General features: G+C 36.0%; 1 long non-coding RNA gene across 1 annotated transcript; it reads left to right on the top strand.

Annotated features, from left to right (window-relative positions):
• Positions 1 to 12,789: 12,789 nt before the first annotated feature.
• On the top strand, positions 12,790 to 18,823 carry LOC133539602 (uncharacterized). Its single transcript, XR_009803444.1, has 4 exons — positions 12,790 to 12,982; positions 14,806 to 14,940; positions 15,016 to 15,186; positions 18,241 to 18,823. It is a non-coding gene; the product is annotated as an uncharacterized LOC133539602 (long non-coding RNA).
• The last annotated feature ends 5,624 nt before the right edge of the window (positions 18,824 to 24,447 follow it).

Here is a 24,447-nt window from a genome sequence, read left to right as displayed (position 1 = left end):
TGCCACGTACTCTTTAATGGACTGCCAATTATGTCCACTACAGGGACACTTTGGCATCTCTACTGTAGTGGACACTTTCCCATGTCTATTGTAGTTCACTGTAATGGGCATTTATGCCACGTCCTCTGTAAAGGACATCCGATTATGTCCACTATAGTGGACACTTTGCCATGTCTATTGTAGTCCACTGTAATGGACATTTCTCCTCGTCCATTATAATGGACATTTTTGCCACATACTCTGTAATGGACATCCGATTATGTCCACTACAGTGGACACTTTTCCATGTCTATTGTAGTTCATTGTAATTGACATTTTTGCCCCGTCCTCTGTAAAGGACATCCGATTATGTCCACTGTAGTGGACACTTTGCCATGTCTATTGTAGTTCACTGTAATGGGCATTTATGCCACGTCCTCTGTAATGGACATCCGATTATGTCCACTACAGTGGACACTTTGCCATGTCTATTGTAGTTCATTGTAATGGACATTTTTGCCACGTCCTCTGTAAAGGACATCCGATTATGTCCACTGTAGTGGACACTTTGCCATGTCTATTGTACTCCACTGTAATGGACATTTTTCCTCGTCCATTATAATGGACATTTTTGCCACATCCTCTGTAATGGACATCCGATTATGTCCACTACAGTGGACACTTTTCCATGTCTATTGTAGTTCATTGTAATTGACATTTTTGCCCCGTCCTCTGCTCTGTAAAGGACATCCGATTATGTCCTCTGTACTGGACACTTTGCCACGTCTATTGTAGACCACTATAATGGACATTTCTCCTCGTACAGTACTTGGCGTAAGAACGCTTTTTACTGCCATCTAACGTCTTCATGTCATACTTGCAAACGGTAATAAAACAGCATCTAACAACTGGACAGCAGTCATCATAGTCAGCTCTTTTTTTTAAAGGGGAACATTATCACAATTTCAAAAGGGTTAAATACAATAAAGATCAGTTCCCAGTGGCTTGTTGTATTTTTTGAAATGTTTTTCAAAATGTTACCGGTCCCCGAATATCCCTAAAAAAAGCTATAAAGTGCCTTATTTTCGGCTCTCTGCGAAGGCACTGGCCATTTCCCTGTGACGTCACACAGTGCTGCCAATGTAAACAAACGGGGAATAGCACAGCTAGATATAGCGACATTAGCTCGGATTCAGACTCGGATTTCAGCGACTTAAGCAGACAGATTACGCATGTATTGAAACGGATGTTTGTAGTATGAAAGTATAGAAGAAGAAACTGAAGCTATTGAGCGAATAGCTATTGACGCGATTCATAGCCATAGCATGGCCGAATAGCTGCGTTAGCATCGCCGGTAAAATGTGCGGACCAAACAATCAGGACTTTTGCATCTTTTGACACTGGAGCAACTTAAATCTGTCGATTGGTAAGTGTTTTTTTCGCATTAAATGTGGGTGGAAGGAAACGTAATATCGTTGGAAATGCATCTGCAGGTTATCCATACATCTCTGTGCCATGTCTGCTTTAGCACCGCCGGTAAATAGCATGTATTTTAGCGTCGATTAGCGTAGCATGTTAGCATCGATTAGCTGGCAGTCACGCCGCGACCAAATATGTCTGATTAGCACATAAGTCAACATCAACAAAACTCACCTTTGTGATTTCGTTGACTTTATAGTTGCAAATGCATCTGCAGGTTATCCATACATCTATGTGCCATGTCTGCTTTAGCACCGCCGGTAAATAGCATGTATTTTAGCGTCGATTAGCGTTGCATGTTAGCATTGATTAGCTGGCAGTCACGCCGCGACCAAATATGTCTGATTAGCACATAAGTCAACATCAACAAAACTCACCTTTGTGATTTCGTTGACTTTATAGTTGCAAATGCATCTGCAGGTTATCCATACATCTCTGTGCCATGTCTGCTTTAGCACCGCCGGTAAATAGCATGTATTTTAGCGTCGATTAGCGTAGCATGTTAGCATCGATTAGCTGGCAGTCACGCCGCGACCAAATATGTCTGATTAGCACATAAGTCAACATCAACAAAACTCACCTTTGTGATTTCGTTGACTTTATAGTTGCAAATGCATCTGCAGGTTATCCATACATCTATGTGCCATGTCTGCTTTAGCACCGCCGGTAAATAGCATGTATTTTAGCGTCGATTAGCGTAGCATATTAGCATTGATTAGCTGGCAGTCACGCCGTGACCAAATATGTCTGATTAGCACATAAGTCAACATCAACAAAACTCACCTTTGTGATTTCGTTGACTTTATAGTTGCAAATGCATCTGCAGGTTATCCATACATCTATGTGCCATGTCTGCTTTAGCACCGCCGGTAAATAGCATGTATTTTAGCGTCGATTAGCGTAGCATGTTAGCATTGATTAGCTGGCAGTCACGCCGCAACCAAATATGTCTGATTAGCACATAAGTCAACATCAACAAAACTCACCTTTGTGATTTCGTTGACTTTATAGTTGCAAATGCATCTGCAGGTTATCCATACATCTATGTGCCATGTCTGCTTTAGCACCGCCGGAAAATAGCATGTATTTTAGCGTCGATTAGCATAGCATGTTAGCATCGATTAGCTGGCAGTCACGCCGCGACCAAATATGTCTGATTAGCACATAAGTCAACATCAACAAAACTCACCTTTGTGATTTCGTTGACTTTATAGTTGCAAATGCATCTGCAGGTTATCCATACATCTATGTGCCATGTCTGCTTTAGCACCGCCGGTAAATAGCATGTATTTTAGCGTCGATTAGCGTAGCATGTTAGCATTGATTAGCTGGCAGTCACGCCGCAACCAAATATGTCTGATTAGCACATAAGTCAACATCAACAAAACTCACCTTTGTGATTTCGTTGACTTTATAGTTGCAAATGCATCTGCAGGTTATCCATACATCTATGTGCCATGTCTGCTTTAGCACCGCCGGAAAATAGCATGTATTTTAGCGTCGATTAGCATAGTATGTTAGCATCGATTAGCTGGCAGTCACGCCGCGACCAAATATGTCTGATTAGCACATAAGTCAACATCAACAAAACTCACTTTTGTGATTTCGTTGACTATCGTTGCAAATGCATCTGCAGGTTATCCATACATCTCTGTGCCATGTCTGTCTTAGCATCGCCGGTAAAATGTGAAGACACTTTGGTACATTCAATGGGGGTCTGGCGGCAGATTTCTTGCCAGTGGTGCAACTTGAATCCCTCCCTGTTAGTGTTGTTACACCCTCCGACAACACACCCACGAGGCATGATGTCTCCAAGGTTCCAAAAAATAGTCGAAAAAACAGCAAATAACAGAGCTGAGACCCGGTGTTTGTAATGTGTTGAAAATGAAAATGACGCCTGTATTACCTCGGTGACGTCACATTCTGACGTCATCGCAAAAAGACCGATAAACAGAAAGGCGTTTAATTCGCCAAAATTCACCCATTTAGAGTTCGGAAATCGGTTAAAAAAATAGATGGTCTTTTTTCAGCACCATCAAGGTCTATATTGACGCTTACATAGGTCTGCTGATAATGTTCCCCTTTAAATGTTGCATTTAAAATGTTGTTATTAAAAAGAGATGTCAATATTATCAACACACTTGACTGAGAATTGCCACTGGTGAGTAACAGTATCCATTCCCAGGTACCAGATGGGTTACAATCCCCAGTCGAAATTGATGTTAAAAATTCCTTTTGTTCATTTTATTCGTCATTTCTATTTATTGTAATTGTGTATTTCACATGAAAAGTGTTCTGCTCTTAGTTTGGGAGTCTGGAAGCAATTATTTGGGTGTAGATGATTTCTTGAGTGGCAAAAGAAGAAATACTTGGTGTGACTTCTGAAGGCGAGCGTATGAGTTATGAGGACAAATATTGTTTGCTGTGTCTCACACGTGTTGCTGCGTGTCAAGGACGGCAGGAAGGCCAAGCAGCTGCTGGCCTGATAAGTTTGTCCTTCGTCCTCCTCCGCGTGATGCTTTGATGACAACCTCATGGAGAAATATCATAAAAGTTTGTCCTTTGGTGTGTTATCAGCACTCTGCTGATGATGACCTCAGCCAAGAACCCTTCAAAACGTCATGTGCCTCAATAACCAGCTTTCCACTATTGTTCATGGACTGTTATGTTTTTAAGAAAAAATGCACGGACATATCATCAAATATTCCCATTTTGAACTGATTTTCAACATGAATCCTTTTCTCCGTCTAACAAAACCTGACGTCAATCATCTGGGGAGAAAAGTCAACATTATGAAAATGTAAACAAAAACAAAGGAGTGTGTCCAAAAGGCTTTCATTGTCTCAACATGGACACAATTCAAGTGAAGTGAAGTGAATTATATTTATATAGCGCTTTTCTCTAGTGACTCAAAGCGCTTTACATAGTGAAACCCAATATCTAAGTTACATTTAAAGCAGTGTGGGTGGCACTGGGAGCAGGTGGGTAACGTGTCTTGCCCAAGGACACAAAGGCAGTGACTAGGATGGCGGAAGCGGGAATCGAACCTGCAACCCTCAAGTTGCTTGCACGGCCACTCTACCAACCGAGCTATGCATACAAACATACATATATACACACACATATATACATACGTACTGTTTCTTCCATTATTCAAATGTTTACATCAGGAATGTTCGGACTGCAGTGGACCATTGGCCATGTCCTCTGTAATGGATATTTGATGAGGTCTACTGTAGTGGACTTTTTGTTGTTGTCTGTTGTAGTCCACTGAAATAGACATTTTTACACATTCCTAGTTGTAAACATTTCTCCACGTTTGTTGTGCTGGACATTTGTCCACGTCCTTGGTAATGGACATCTGATTATGTCCACTGTAGTGGACACTTTGCCACGTTTATTGTAGTCCACTGTAGTGGACGTTTCTCCTCGTCCATTCTAATGGACATTTTTGCCACGTCTTCTGCCATGTCTTTTGTAGTCCACTGTAGTGGACGTTTCTCCTCGTCCCTTCTGATGGACATTTTTACATGGACATCCGGTTATGGACACTTTGCCATGTCTTTTGTAGTCCACTGTAGTGGACATTTTTGCTACGTCCTCTGTAAAGGACATCCGATTGTCTCCGCTACAGTGGACACTTTGCCATGTCTACTGTAGTGGACATTTCCCCTTGTCCATTGTAATGGACATGTTTGCCACATCCTCTGTAATGGACATCCATCCATTTTCTACCACTTAATCCCTTTCGGGGTCGCTGGCGCCTATCTCAGCTACAATCCGATTATGTTTACTTTAGTGGACACTTATTCCTGTCAATTGTAGTCCACTGTAATGGACATTTCTCCTCGTCGATTGTAATGTACATTTTTGCCACGTCTCTAATGGACATCCGATTATGTCCACTGTAGTGGACACTTTGCCATGTCTATTGTAGTCCACTGTAATAGACATTTTTACACATCCTTAGTTGTAAACATTTCTCCACCTTTATTGTGGTGGACATTTGTCCCACATTCTCTGTAATGGACTTTTCTTCACATCTTTGTCTGTTGTAGTCCACTGTAATGGACATTTTTACACATTCCTAGTTGTAAACATTTCTCTACATTTGTTGTGCTGGACATTTGTCCACGTCCTTGGTAATGCACATCTGATTATGTCCACTGTAGTGGACACTTTGCCACGTTTATTGTAGTCCACTGTAGTGGATGTTTCTCCTCGTCCATTCTAATGGACATTTTTGCCACGTCGGATGTCCATGTAATGGACATCCGGTTATGGACACTTTGCCATGTCTTTTGTAGTTCACTGTAGTGGACATTTTTGCTACGTCCTCTGTAAAGGACATCCGATTATCTCCACTACAGTGGACACTTTGCCATGTCTACTGTAGTGGACACTTTGCCATGTGTACTTGTAGTGGACATTTCCCCTTGTCGATTGTAATGGACATGTTTGCCACGTCCTCTGTAATGGACATCCGATTATGTCCACTACAGTGGACAGTTATTCCTGTCTATTGTAGTCCACTGTAATGGACATTTTTACACATTCCTAGTTGTAAACATTTCTCCACGTTTATTGTGTTGGACATTTGTCCACGTCCTTGTTAATGGACATCTGATTATGTCCACTGTAGTGGACACTTTGCCACGTTTATTGTAGTCCTCTGTAGTGGACGTTTCTCCTCGTCCATTCTAATGGACATTTTTGCCACGTCTTCTGCCATGTCTTTTGTAGTCCACTGTAGTGGACGTTTCTCCTCGTCCCTTCTAATGGACATTTTTACATGGACATCCGGTTATGGACACTTTGCCATGTCTTTTGTAGTCCACTGTAGTGGACATTTTTGCTACGTCCTCTGTAAAGGACATCCAATTATCTCCGCTACAGTGGACACTTTGCCATGTCTACTGTAGTGGACATTTCCCCTTGTCCATTGTAATGGACATGTTTGCCACGTCCTCTGTAATGGACATCCGATTATGTTTACTTTAGTGGACACTTATTCCTGTCTATTGTAATCCACTGTAATGGACATTTCTCCTCGTCCATTGTAATGTACATTTTTGCCACGTCTATAATGGGCATCCGATTATGTCCACTGTAGTGGACACTTTGCCATGTCTATTGTAATCCACTGTAATAGACATTTTTACACATCCCTAGTTGTAAACATTTCTCCACCTTCATTGTGGTAGACATTTGTCCCACATTCTCTGTAATGGACTTTTCTTCACATCTATGTCTGTTGTAGTCCACTGTAATAGACATTTTTACACATTCCTAGTTGTAAACATTTCTCTACATTTGTTGTGCTGGACATTTGTCCACGTCCTTGGTAATGGACATCTGATTATGTCCACTGTAGTGGACACTTTGCCACGTTTATTGTAGTCCTCTGTAGTGGACGTTTCTCCTCGTCCATTCTAATGGACATTTTTGCCACGTCGGATGTCCATTACATGGACATCCGGTTATGGACACTTTGCCATGTCTTTTTTAGTTCACTGTAGTGGACATTTTTGCTACGTCCTCTGTAAAGGACATCCGATTATCTCCACTACAGTGGACACTTTGCCATGTCTACTGTAGTGGACACTTTGCCATGTCTACTGTAGTGGACATTTCCCCTTGTCGATTGTAATGGACATGTTAGCCACGTCCTCTGTAATGGACATCCGATTATGTCCACTACAGTGGACAGTTATTCCTGTCTATTGTAGTCCACTGTAATGGACATTTTTACACATTCCTAGTTGTAAACATTTCTCCACGTTTATTGTGCTGGACATTTGTCCACGTCCTTGGTAATGGACATCTGATTATGTCCACTGTAGTGGACACTTTGCCACGTTTATTGTAGTCCTCTGTAGTGGACGTTTCTCCTCGTCCATTCTAATGGACATTTTTGCCACGTCGGATGTCCATGTAATGGACATCCGGTTATGGACACTTTGCCATGTCTTTTGTAGTTCACTGTAGTGGACATTTTTGCTACGTCCTCTGTAAAGGACATCCGATTATCTCCACTACAGTGGACACTTTGCCATGTCTACTGTAGTGGACACTTTGCCATGTCTACTGTAGTGGACATTTCCCCTTGTCGATTGTAATGGACATGTTTGCCACATCCTCTGTAATGGACATCCGATTATGTCCACTACAGTGGACAGTTATTCCTGTCTATTGTAGTCCACTGTAATGGACATTTCTCCTCGTCCATTGTAATGTACATTTTTGCCACGTCTCTAATGGACATCCGATTATGTCCACTGTAGTGGACACTTTGCCATGTCTATTGTAATAGACATTTTTACACATCCCTAGTTGTAAACGTTTCTCCACCTTTATTGTGGTAGACATTTGTCCCACATTCTCTGTAATGGACTTTTCTTCACATCTTTGTCTGTTGTAGTCCACTGTAATGGACATTTCTACACATCCCTAGTTGTAAACATTTCTCCACGTTCATTGTGCTGGACATTTGTCCACATTCTCTGTAATGGACTTTTCTTCACATCGTTGTAATGGACATCCAATTATGTCCACTGTAGTGGACACTTTGCCATGTCTATTGTAGTCCACTGTAATGGATATTTTTCCTCGTCCATTGTAATGGATATTTTTGCCACGTCCTCTGTAATGGATTATGTCCACTGTACTAGACATTTTACCATGTCTATTGTAGTCCACTTTAATGGCCATTACTCCTCGTCCATTGTAACATTGTGACATTTTTGCCACGTCCTCTGTAATGGACATCCAATTATGTCTACTGTGGTGCACACTTTGCCATGTCTATTATAGTCCACTGTAGTGGACATTTTTGCCAAGTCTTCTGTAAAGGACATCCGACGATGTTCACTGTAGTGGACACTTTACCATGTCTATTGTAGTCCACTGTAGTGGACATTTACGCTAAGTCTTCTGTAAAGGACATCAGATTATGTCCACAGTGGTGGACACTTTGCCATGTCAATTGTAGTACACTGCAGTGGACATTTCTCCTCATCCATTGTAATGGACATTTTTAGCCAAGTCTTCTGTAAAGGACATCCGATTATGTTCCCTGTAGTGGACACTTTGCCATCTCTACTGTAGTGGACACTTTCCCATGTCTATTGTAGTTCACTGTAATGGACATTTCTCCTTGTCCATTATAATGGACATTTTTGCCACGTCCTCTGTAATGGACATCCGATTATGTCCACTACAGTGGACACTTTCCCATGTCTATTCTAGTTCACTGTAATGGACATTTCTGCCACGTCCTCTGTAAAGGACATGTGATTATGTCCACTGTAGTGGACACTTTGCCATGTCTATTGTAGTCCACTGTAATGGACATTTCTCCTCGTCCATTATAATGGACATTTTTGCCACGTCCTCTGTAATGGACATCCGATTATGTCCACTACAGTGGACACTTTGCCATATCTAATGTAGTCCACTGTAATGGACATTTTTGCCACGTCCTCTGTAATGGACATCCGATTATGTCCACTACAGTGGACACTTTCCCATGTCTATTGTAGTTCACTGTAATGGACATTTCTGCCACGTCCTCTGTAAAGGACATCTGATTATGTCCACTGTAGTGGACACTTTGCCATGTCTATTGTAGTCCACTGTAATGGACATTTCTCCTCGTCCATTATAATGGACATTTTTTCCACGTACTCTATAATAGACCTCTAATTATGTCCACTACAGTGGACACTTTGCCATGTCTATTGTAGTCCACTGTAATGGACATTTCTCCTCGTCCATTATAATGGACATTTTTGCCACGTACTCTTTAATGGACTTCCAATTATGTCCACTACAGTGGACACTTTCCAATGTCTATTGTAGTTCACTGTAATGGACATTTTTGCCACGTCCTCCGATAAGGACATCCGATTATGTCCACTGTAGTGGACACTTTGCCATGTCTATTGTAGTCCACTATAATGGACATTTTATCCTCGTCCATTATAATGGACATTTTTGCCACGTCCTCTGTATTGGACATCTGATTATGTCAACTGTAGTGGACACTTTGCCATGTCTATTGTAGTCCACTGTAATGGACATTCCTCCTCATCCATTATAATGGACATTTTTGCCACGTCCTCAGTAATGGACATCTGATTATGTCCACTATAGTGGACACTTTGCCATCTCTAATGTAGTCCACTGTAATGGACATTTTTGCCACGTCCTCTGTAATAGACATCTGATTATGTCCACTGTAGTGGACACTTTGCCATGTTTATTGTAGTCCACTGTAATGGACATTTCTCCTCATCCATTATAATGGACATTTTTGCCACATACTTTTTAATGGACTTCCAATTATGTCCACTACAGGTACACTTTGGCATCTCTACTGTCCAATGTCTATTGTAGTCCACTGTAATGGACATTTTTGCCACGTACTCTTTAATGGACTGCCAATTATGTCCACTACAGAGACACTTTGGCATCTCTACTGTAGTGGACACTTTCCCATGTCTATTGTAGTTCACTGTAATGGGCATTTATGCCACGTCCTCTGTAAAGGACATCCGATTATGTCCACTATGGTGGACACTTTGCCATGTCTATTGTAGTTCACTGTAATGGACATTTCTGCCACGTCCTCTCTAAAGGACATCCGATTATGTTCACTACAGTGGACACTTTGCCATGTCTATTGTAGTCCACTGTAATGGACATTTCTCCTCGTCCATTATAATGGACATTTTTGCCACGTCCTCTGTAATGGACATCCGATTATGTCCACTACAGTGGACACTTTGCCATGTCTAATGTAGTCCACTGTAATGGACATTTTTGCCATGTCCTCTGTATTGGACATCTGATTATGTCATCTGTAGTGGACACTTTGCCATGTCTAATGTAGTCCACTGTAATGGACATTTTTGCCACGTCCTCTGTATTGGACATCTGATTATGTCAACTGTAGTGGACACTTTGCCATGTCTATTGTAGTCCACTGTAATGGACATTCCTCCTCATCCATTATAATGGACATTTTTGCTACACCCTCTGTAATGGACATCCGATTATGTCCACTTCAGTGGACACTTTGCCATGTCTACTGTAGTCCACTGTAATGGACATTCCTCCTCGTCCATTATAAATGACATTTTTGCCACATCCTCTGTAATGGACATCCGATTATGTCCACTCCAGTGGACACTTTGCCATGTCTATTGTAGTTCACTGTAATGGACATTTCTGCCACATCCTCTGTAAAGGACATCCGATTATGTCCACTCCAGTGGACACTTTGCCATGTCTATTGTAGTTCACTGTAATGGACATTTCTGCCACATCCTCTGTAAAGGACATCTGATTACGTCCACTGTAGTGGGCACTTTGCTATGTCTATTGTAGTCCACTGTAATGGACATTTCTCCTCGTCCATTATATTGGACATGTTTGCCACATCCTCTGTAATGGACATCCGATTATGTCCACTACAGTGGACACTTTGCCATGTCTATTGTAGTTCATTGTAATGTACATTTTTGGCATTTCCTCTGTAAAGGACATCCGATTATGTCCACTGTTGTGGACACTTTGCCATGTCTACAGTAGTCCACTGTAATGGACATTTCTCCTCGTCCATTATATTGGACATTTTGCCACGTCCTCTGTAGTGGACACTTTGCCATGTCTACAGTAGTCTACAGTAGTGGACTGACACACTCCTGACTGGAGTGATATGAAGTGTTGGCTCACAAGCAGACTGAGTCAAAGATGGCAGAACAGGCAGTTCAGCAGAGTTTTGACACCTTTTTTTTCCTCCCAGGTGAACAGAAGTGTTGTGGCCAAACAAAAGGAGAACTTCCACAGCTGTTGAGCTGCTCACACCCCAGCAGCCTCCCACCTACTGTATGTACCTCACTTGACTTACTTCTTAATATCAACACTTCTTTTACATGCATTGTTGTATATAAAGAGTGTTACTTTTTGTCTGCAAAAAAAGTCTATTTGTGCCTTTTTTATTTATTTAATTCCACCCCAGAATCCTGAGGTGGTTCAGTCCAATAATTACTTGCAGCTAGGGGTGTAACGGTACACAAACATTTCGGTTCGGTACGTACCTCGGTTCAGAGGTCACGGTTCGGTTTATTTTCGGTACAGTAAGAAAAAAACAAAAGAAAAAATTTGCTAAATCTTCCACCAAAAATAATTTTCTTAGTGCAATATTTGATGTGAAGTAATTGGAAACTTGGATAGATCAATAATTCATAATAACATTGATTTTGATTCATTATGTACCCCAAAAGGGAATAAGCGGTAGAAAATGGATGGATGGATGGATGTTTTAAACAATGACAGTTTGAAAACAAAAACACAGCTTTGTTTTATTAGTCAACGTTGCAAGTTTTTCTAAATTACATTTAGCCTTTCATCCATCCATCCATCCATCTTCTTCCGCTTATCCGAGGTCGGGTCGCGGGGGCAACAGCCTAAGCAGGGAAACCCAGACTTCCCTCTCCCCAGCCACTTTGTCTAGCTCTTCCCGGGGGATCCCGAGGCGTTCCCAGGCCAGCCGGGAGACATAGTCTTCCCAACATGTCCTGGGTCTTCCCCGTGGCCTCCTACCGGTTGGACGTGCCCTAAACACCTCCCTAGGGAGGCATTCGGGTGGCATCCTGACCAGATGCCCGAACCACCTCATCTGGCTCCTCTCCATGTGGAGGAGCAGCGGCTTTACTTTGAGTTCCTCCCGGATGGCAGAGCTTCTCACCCTATCTCTAAGGGAGAGACCCAAACTCATTTGGGCCGCTTGTACCCGTGATCTTATCCTTTCGGTCATGACCCAAAGCTCATGACCATAGGTGAGGATGGGAACGTAGATTGACCGGTAAATTGAGAGCTTTGCCTTCCGGCTCAGCTCCTTCTTCACCACAACGGATCAGTACAACGTCCGCATTACTGAAGACGCCGCACCGATCCACCTGTCGATCTCACGATCCACTCGTGAACAAGACTCCTAGGTACTTGAACTCCTCCACTTGGGGCAGGGTCTCCTCCCCAACCCGGAGATGGCACTCCACCCTTTTCCGGGCGAGAACCATGGACTCGGACTTGGAGGTGCTGATTCATTTAGCCTTTAAGATTTTTTATTTCACTTTTGTTTATTTTAATAGTTTTTTAAGAATGTGCCGTGGGCCTTTAAAACATTAGCTTTGTGCCGCAAATGGCCTCCGGGGCAAACTTTTGAAACCCCTGCTATAGATAATAAAAAATTAAATCTGATTAATCAAAGGATAAAAAGTAGAGCCTGGCGGCGCATGCGCGTTTATCATAACTCTCTCGCGCTCTCTGTCTCTGCCCCGCCCTCACGAATGTTAAGGCTGTGTGCACCACTTTTTTTTTTGGTTTTTAACCCCTTCTTAACCTTGAACATACATTGAAAATACATACAACCATAACTTCAAATGCCGGACATTCGAGGCATTTAAGAAACTCCACCTGGACAGCTCCGAAAAGAGGACATATCCCGTGAAAAGAGGAGGTGTGGTCAGTCTATCATAGCCCAGTCGTTGCTAGCATGCCGTGTGTTGTTGTTTTTTTGATTGATTAAAACTTACATATTCCGTACAATTGACCACTAAATGCTAACACCCCAATAAGTATTTCAACTTGTTTAAGTCCACGTAAATTAATCCATGGTGCCTCGGTGTGCATTGTTTACACAACGTGCGGTGCGCTACTTATATGTCCGTGTTGTTCCGTTCACCTGCGAACCGAACCGAACCCAAACTCCCTTACCTGGTTTAGGCATTAGGGCCTAAAGCAGGGGTCACCAACACCAGGTCGCCCGTAAGGACCAGATGAGTCGCCCGCTGGCCTGTTCTAAAAATAGCTCAAATAGCAGCACTTACCAGTGAGCTGCCTCTATTTTTTTAAATTCTATTTTTTTTACTAGCAAGCTGTTCTCGCTTTGCTCGACATTTTTAATTCTAAGAGAGACAAAAGTCAAATAGAATTTCAAAATCCAAGAAAATATTTTAAAGACTTGTTCTTCACTTGTTTAAATTACTTTTACGATCATATTTGTACATATTGTATGTGCTGGTGTTGTTCTATTGTTGTTGTTTTTATCTCTGTCTAATCCCCCTCTTTTCCCCACAATTTCCCCCCTGTCTTCCTTTTTTTTCTCTTTCTATCCCCTCCTGCTCGAGCCCGGCTGCACCAAATGATAATATAAATACATTTAATAAAGTCACATTTAAATTAGGCAACAAGAGATGTATCCTACACTTCTCTTTTGTAAAGTAAATCTGAGCAGCCGATATGGGCATCTACATCTATATTATGATTTGCCTGAGAAGCTGGACAGGACAAAATAAAAAAAATCATTTATTTTTTTACTTTGCTTCTTATAACTTTCAGAAAGACAATTTTAGAGCGAAAAATACAACCTTAAAAATGATTTTAGGATTTTTAAACACATATACCTTTTCACCTTTTAAATTCCTTCCTCTTCTTTCCTGACAATTTAAATCAATGTTCAAGTAAATTTAATTTTTTTTTTTGTAAAGAATAATAAATACATTTTAATTTAATTCTTCATTTTAGCTTCTGTTTTTTCAACGAAGAATATTTGTGAAATATTTCTTCAAACTTATGATTAAAATTAAAAAAATATATATTCTGGCAAATCTAGAAAATCTGTAGAATCAAATTTATATCTTATTTCAAAGACTTTTGAATTTCTTTTAAAAATTTTGATCTGGAAAATCTAGAAGAAATAATGATTTCTCTTTGTTAGAAATATAGCTTGGTCCAATTTGTTATATATTCTAACAAAGTGCAGATTGGATTTTAATCTATTTAAAACATGTCATCCAAATTCTAAAATTAATCTAAATCAGCAAAAATTACTAATGATGTTCCTTAAATTATTTTTTTAATTTTTTCAAAAAGATTCGAATTAGCTAGTTTTTGTCTTCTTTTTTTCGGTTGAATTCGGAATTTTAAAGAGTAGAAATTGAAGATAAACAATGTTTCAAAACTTAATTTTCATTTTTTTCTTGTTTTCTCCTCTTTTAAACCGTTCAATTAAGTGTTTTTTCATCATTTATTCTCCACAAAACACCTTCCGTAAAAGGAAAAAAAATGCACGACGGAATGACAGACAGAAATACCCATTTTTTAAATATATATATAGATTTATTTATTAAAGGTAAATTGAGCAAATTGGCTATTTCCGGCAATGTATTTAAGTGTGTATCAAACTGGTAGCCCTTCGCATTAATCAGTACCCAAAGTAGCTCTTGGTTTCAAAAAGGTTGGTGACCTCTGCTCTAAACAATGGACCCTCCCTCTCTAAAGCCCCAGGCCCAAATCCCAGTGAGACAAGTTCGCATCAGCAAGTCTTGTTGGACATGTTTTACTTGACATTGTTCAGCACAAGCAGTGACAGTTGAAGGTCAAACTCCAGCGGCTGCAAGGTCATGCAGACCACAGGTAATCAGCAAGTAGGTTATTTCACCTGCAGTATGTTGAATAATAAACTACATTTCTTTTTACATATAATTACAGAGGATGCGGCAAAGATGTCCACAGCAATGGACGTGCTTAAATGGCATCAAGAAATGTCCATTACAGAGGACGTGGACAAGTGTCCACCACAATGGACGTGGCAACACTACACTTGTTAAAGTACCTGGGAGTCCACCTGGACCACAAACTGGACTGGTCAACAGATGAAAGGTCAGAGCAGAGTCTTCTTCTCAAAAGGTCTATACGTATTTCCTTGAATTGCTGCCGGGGCGCTAATTAATTTAAAACCTCTTCTCACTCCGACCTTTACCAAAGGCATGCGGTAAATTTAGGCCTGCGCTTATAAATTTGAGTGTGATGTAAGGATACCATCATGAAAAGCATATTTAATAAAAAAACGTTATCATGGTCTTACCTTTACTTATAAATGAAGTCCATGCGCAGCTCCTTCTGATCAAAAGCATCGACAACTTGTTTATAAAAGTCTTCCTTATCTTTCTTCAGTTTTAAAAGTCTCTCTGTATCGATGGAGATCTTCCTTTATTACCTCCTGCTTCGATTGAAAGTCCAGTTTAGAAAACTGTTTTATTTTAGATATGTAATCCTCCATGTTAAAAGTGCAAGCGAGAGGAAAAAATAAACGATCGCTGTTCACTCTTGCTGCTTGTTGTCACTTCTTCTGCAGCCGAGTAGTCGCAAAAAGGATCACTAGCGCCCTCTACCACCAGGAGGCGGGAGTCATTTAATGACTCATATTTGACACACGCAGCTACGGTATATTAATAAAACATAGCTGCTTACTGTTCTTTTTAGCATATTCAATAGCTTGGACCTTAAATCCTACTGAATAGCTCTTAATCTTCTTCCCTTTATGTGATTTCAAATTATTGAAATCAGCCTCCTCCATTTTGAAAATGATGACAGGTGAAGTGTCACTCGTGACGTGACGAGTTTGACCGGGCGGAAATTTTAGGCATATGCTAATTATTTTGCGAAACCAGTTTGACCCGGCGGTAATACTAAGGATGCGCTAATTATTTTGTGAGACGAGTTTGACCAGGCAGTAATTCTAGGCAGGCGCATACTATATACCCGGCGGCAATTCAAGGAAATACGTTATACGTCATATCCGGCTTCCATTTTAATTTTGTAGTTTTAACTAAAAAAAAACACCATCTCGGTTGTAGTTCAAACCCACCCCCACACCTCACACATGCCTTAATTTTCTATATTTCTGTACTTTTATCTAGTCAGGCCCACTTTTTATTCCATGGTAAAGACTGGAATGTTTTTTTTAAGTTGGCCCTAACCTCATTAAATAACCAAAGGCTATTTTGAGACAGTTTTAGTAACAGAGTCGCGTTAATGTCCAAACACAATACAAACATCCTATTTTATAAGCCTTTAGGGTCTATTATTTAACGTACATATGTTTATATATATGTATGTATACATATATTTGTGTATATATACATACATATCTATGTATGTATATATGTAAATATACATACATATGCCAAATATAAACAGATATGTATTTATATATGTATGTCTGTAAATATGTATATGTATACATACGTAATTGTATACATGTATATATTTGTATTTGTATATATATATATATGTACGGATGTGTGTATGTATATATACATGTATGTATGTATGTGAGTTTGTATGTGTATATATATATGTACTGTAAGTGTATATATTTGTATAAATATATATACATATATGTATATATATTTGTATGAATATATATACACATATATGTATGTGTATATACTTGAGTATGTATGTGTATATATATATATATGTATGTGTATATATTTATATATATATATGTATATATACATAAATGCATATATATATATATACATGTGTATATGTATGTATGTATGAATGCACATATATATGTGTATATATAATGTATGTATGTATGTATAAATAAGCATATGTGTGTATATACGTACATGTTTATATATGTATTTATACATGTGTCTATATACATACATACGCCAAATATAAACAGATATGTATTTATATAAGTATATTCGTATATATGCCTATATATAATGTATGTATACATGTGTATTTATAATGTATGCATAAATGTATATACATGTATAAGCATATATATCAAATCAACTTTATTTATAAAGCACATTTAAAATTTACCACAGGGGTAGTCAAAGTGCTGTACAATGGACAGGTTAAAAGATAATACGAAGACCGAGCAAACAACACTACACAAACAGAACATGATAAAAAAATAAATGAATAAAACATAAAAACAGGTTCACAGCAGGTGCATACTTGGGCGCCATTGCAGGATGGATATCACTTAGTGTTAAAAGCCAAGGAATAAAAGTATGTTTTTAAGAGAGATTTAAAATCAGGAAGAGAGGAGGCTTGTCTAACACTCAGAGGTAGGTCGTTCCAGAGCTTGGGAGCAGCAGCAGCGAAAGCTCTGTCACCTCTAAGCTTCAGCCTTGTGTCAGGGACCCTCAGTAGCAGCTGATCTTAGGGATCGAGTGGGGCAGTAAGGCTGAAGGAGGTCAGAGAAATATGTTGGCCCGAGGTTGTTTAGACATTTAAAAACAAATAGAAGGAGTTTAAAATTGATTCGATATATATGAGTTTATATAATGTACTGTATGTATATGTATGTGTATATATATACATGTTTATATTTGTGTGTATATACATATCTATGTATGTTTATTTATGCATGTAAATATACATACATGTATATTTATATAGATATGTATATACATATGTAAATATACATGTTTGCATATATGTGTATGTAAATAAATGTATAAATATGTGTATACATTATGTATATGTATGTATATATACGTGCAAAGATATGTATATGTAAGTATATACATATATAACATATATATATATATACACACTTACATGTGTGTATATATGCAAATGTATATGCATATATGTATGTATATATATGTATATAAAAATGTGTATATGTATGTATGTGTATATATATATATATATGTGTGTATATATGCAAATGTATATGCATATATGTATGTATGTATATATATGTGTGTATATATATGTATAAGAATGTGTATATGTATGTATGTGTATATATATATGTGTGTGTGTATATATATGCGTATGTATGTGTATATATATGTATGTATATAATGTGTCTATATATATAAATATATATATATATATCCGTATATGTTTATATGTATGTATATATAATGTGTATATGTATGTATGTACATGCAGTGTGGCCACGGATGAAACGCTGGCTGTCCAAAGTCGGGACCCGGGGTGGACTGCTCGTCTGTGCATCGGTTGGGGACATCTCTGCGCTGATGACGTGTAACCGCTCGGGTTTGGTCTCCTGCTGGCCCCACTATGGACTAGACACTCACAATATTATGCAAGATCCATACAAAGGTAAGTATGTATTCATTTATTGCTGTGGTCGCCCAGGGAGGTCTCCACATCTGCGGTCCTCTCCAAGGTTTCTCTTTGTACTATGGGTAGAGTTTTTCTTTGCCCTGACGGGGGATCTGATGGTGTCGTTGTAGCTTGTCTAGTTCTTTGAGACATAAACATCTAATGATTGATGAATGTGTATGTGGTTACATACACAGTATGTATTTACAATGTTTGTACGAATACACATATGTATGTATGTAAATGTATGTACATTTGAATATACATACATGTATGTACATACATACATATATATACACAAACATACATGTATAAAAAATATATATATATGTATGTTTGTGTATATACATGTATGTGTATGTTTATACATACATACTCACATACATGTATATACATACATTTATGTACATACATGTATGTATATATATACATACATACCTTTATGTATATATATGTATGTATACATAAACATACATGTATGTATCTATGTATAAACATACATGTATATAAATACATGTATTATGTACATTTATGTATGTACATACATACATGTTACATACATGCATGCATGTTACATACATGCATGCATGTACGTACGTACAAGTATGTATATACATTCATGTATGTATATACATACATACATATATACATTAATACATGAATTCCTGTGAATTCCTGCACACACATAAATATATACATACATGTATGTATTTATATACATGTATGTATGTATATATGTTCGTATGTGTGTGTTTACAGAAATACATGTATATACATACCTGTGTGTCTGTACATGTATATACAGAAATACATGTATGTACATACATGTGTATATATACGTACACATAAAAATACATTCATGTATGTATGTATGTATGTATGTATGTACGTATGTATATATGTATATACATACATGTATATATGTATGTATGAATATACGTAGATACATATGTATGAATATACGTAGATATGTATGTATATACATATCTACATGTATTTCTGTATAAACATACATATACATGTATATACATACATACACATATGTATTTATGTATGTACATACATACTTCCATGTATGTATATATATATGTATATAAATGGACGTATGTTTCTGTGTATATACATGTATGTGTGCATATACATTTATGTATGTATATACATACATGTATGTGTATATGTATACATGCATACATGTATGTACGTATGTATATACATGCATACATGTATGTATGTATGTATATACATGTATGTATTTATTTACATGTATGTTTGTGTGTATATACATGCATGTGTGTATATATGTATGTATATACATACATGTTTGTACGTACATTCATTTATGTATGTATATACATGTATATGTATGTATATACAGAAATGTATGTATGTACATAAATATATATATATACATATATTTCTGCATATACATATGTGTGTATTAATGTATATGCATACATATATGTTTGTGTGTGTGTATACATACATGTATGTATGTACATACATACATGTGTGTTTATATATACATACATGTGTATACATACGTGCATGTATGTACATACATGTATGGATATATATACATACATACCTTTATGTATATACATGTATTTATACATAAACATACATGTATGTATATACATACATATATGTATTTATGTATATACATGCATGTATTTATGCATGTATGTATGTATATACATGTATGTATGTATATACATGTATATACATAAATACATACATGTATATACATACATGCATGTATTTATGTATATACATTCATGTATATACATAAATACATGTATATACATACATGCATGTATTTATGTATATACATTCATGTATTTATGTATATACATGCATGTATTTATGTATATACATGCATGTATGTATGTATATACATGCATGTATGTATGTATATACATGCATGTATTTATGTATGTATGTATATACATGTATATACATAAATACATGCATGTATATACATGCATGCATGTATTTATGTATATACATTCGTGTATTTATGTATATACATGCATGTATGTATTTATGTATGTACATTTATTATATACATGTATGTATTTATGTATATACATGTATGTATTTATGTGTATACATGTATATACATGCATGTATGTATATACATGTATGTATTTATGTATATACATGCATGTATATACATACATACATGTACATACATGCATGTATATACATACATACATGTACATACATGCATGTATATACATACATGTATATACATACATGCATGTATATACATACATGTATATACATACATGCATGTATATACATACATATACATAGATACATACATGTATATACATACATGTATGTATGTATGTTAATACATGCATGTATATACATGCATGTATTAACATACATACATACATGTATATACATGTATGTATCTATGTATATGTATGTATGTATCTATGTATATGTATGTATGTATGTATATGCATGTATGTATATGTATGTATGTATGTATGTATATACATGTATGTATGTATATACATGCATGCATGTATGTATATACATACATGTATGTATGTATATACATGCATGCATGCATGTATGTATGTATATATACATGTATGTATCTATGTATATGTATGTATGTATCTATGTATATACATGTATGTATGTATATACATACATGCATGCATGTATGTATGTATATACATACATGTATGTATGTATATACATGCATGCATGCATGTATGTATGTATGTATATACATACATGCATGCATGTATGTATGTATATACATACATGTATGTATGTATATACATGCATGCATGCATGTATGTATGTATATACATGTATGTATCTATGTATATGTATGTATGTATCTATGTATATGTATGTATGTATATGTATGTATATACATGCATGTATGTACATGTATGTATGTATGTATATACATGCATGTATGTATGTACATGTATGTATGTATGTATATGTATGTATGCATGTATGTATGTACATGTATGTATGTATATGTATGTATGTATGTATGTATATACATGCATGTATATACATAAATGCATGTGTGTATATACATGCATGTATTAACATACATACATACATGTATATACATGTATGTATGTATATACATGTATGTATGTATATACATGCATGTATGTACATACATACATGTATATACATGTATGTATGTATATACATGTATGTATGTATATACATGCATGTATGTACATGCATGCATGTATGTATGTATATACATACATGTATGTATGTATATACATGCATGCATGTATGTATGTATGTATATACATGCATGCATGTATGTATGTATGTATGTATATACATGTATGTATCTATGTATATGTATGTATGTATGTATCTATGTATATGTATGTATGTATGTATCTATGTATGTATGTATGTATATGCATGTATGTATGTATATACATGCATGTATTTATGCATGTATGTATGTATATACATGTATATGTATGTATGTATATGTATGTATTTATGTATATGTATGTATATACATGCATGTATGTACATGTATGTATGTATATAAATGCATGTATGTACATGTATGTATGTATATACATGCATGTATGTATGTACATGTATGTATGTATATGTATGTACATGTATGTATGTATATGTATGCATGTATGTATGTATATACATGCATGTATATACATGCATGTATTAACATACATACATACATGTATATACATGTATGTATGTATATACATGTATGTATGTATATACATGCATGTATGTATGTATAAACATGCATGTATGTATGTATCTATGTATATGCATGTATGTATATGTATGTATGTATATACATGTATGTATGTATATGTATGCATGTATGTATGTATATACATGTATGTATGTATGTATATACATGTATGTATGTATGTATATACATGCATGTATGTGTGTATATACATCATGTATGTGTGTATATACATGCATCTATGTACATGCATACATGCATGTATGTATGTATATACATGCATGTATGTGTGTATATACATGCATGTATGTATGTACATACATACATACATGTATATACATACATGCATGTATATACATACATGCATGTATATACATACATACATAAATACATGCAGGTATATACATACATACATGTATATACATACATACATGTATATACATACATACATGTATGCATATACATACATGCAGGTATATACATACATACATGTATATACATACATGCATGTATATACATACATACATGTATATACATACATACATGTATGCATATACATACATGTATGTATATACATGTATGTATGTTTATACATGCATGTATGTATGTTTATACATGCATGTATGTATATACATGTATGTATGTATATACATGTATGTATGTATGTATGTATGTATATACATGTATGTATGTATATACATGCATGTATGTATGTTTATACATGCATGTATGTATATACATGTATGTATGTATATACATGTATGTATGTATGTACATACATACATGTATGTATATACATGTATGTATGTATGTATGTACATACATACATGTATGTATATACATGTATGTATGTATGTACATACATACATGCATGTATGTATATACATGTATGTATGTATGTACATACATACATGCATGTATGTATATACATGTATGTATGTATATACATGTATGTATGTATATACATGCATGTATGTATGTACATACATGTATATACATACATACATGTATATACATACATGCATGTATAAACATACATACATGCATGTATATACATGTATGTATGTATATACCTGCATGTATGTACATACATACATGTATATACATGTATGTATTTATGTATATACATGCATGTATGTACGTACATGCATGTATAAACATACATACATGTACATACATGCATGTATATACATACATGTATGTATATACATGTATGTACATACATACATGTATATACATGTATGTATTTATGTATATACATGCATATACATGTATGTACATACATACATGTATATACATGTATGTATTTATGTATATACATGCATGTATGTACGTACATGCATGTATAAACATACATACATGTACATACATGCATGTATATACATACATACATGTACATACATGCATGTATATACATGTATGTATGTATGTATATACATACACGTATGTATGTATGTATATACATACACGTATGTATGTATGTATATACGTGTATGTATGTATGTATATACATGCATGTATATACACACATACATGCATGTATATACGCACATACATACATGTATATACATACATACATACATACATACATACATGTATATACATACATACATGCATGTATATACATACATACATGCATGTATATATATACATACATGCATGTATACACGTACATACATGCATACATATACATACATACATGTATATACATACATGCATATACATACATACATACATATACATAGATACATACATGTATATACATGCATACATGTATATACATGTATGTATGTATGTTAATACATGCATGTATATACACACATGCATTTATGTATATACATGCATGTATATACATACATACATGCATACATATACATACATACATGTACATACATACATGCATGTATATACATACATACATGTACATACATGCATGTATATACATACATATACATACATATACATATGCATGTATATACATACATACATGCATAAATACATGCATGTATATACATACATACATGCATATACATACATACATACATACATACATATACATAGATACATACATACATACATGTATATACATACATACATGCATGCATGTATATACATACATACATGTATGTATATGCATACATACATGTATGCATATACATACATGTATGTATATACATGTATTTATGTATATACCTGCATGTATTTATGTATGTATGTATATACCTGCATGTATTTATGTATGTACATGCATTTATGTATGTATGTATATACATGTATGTATGTATGTATGTATG

The sequence above is a fragment of the Nerophis ophidion genome, linkage group LG21, assembly GCF_033978795.1.
Source record: "Nerophis ophidion isolate RoL-2023_Sa linkage group LG21, RoL_Noph_v1.0, whole genome shotgun sequence".
NCBI lineage: Eukaryota > Metazoa > Chordata > Actinopteri > Syngnathiformes > Syngnathidae > Nerophis > Nerophis ophidion.
Note: the sequence above shows the minus strand (reverse complement) of the source record. Positions and strands in the feature narration are given on the sequence as shown.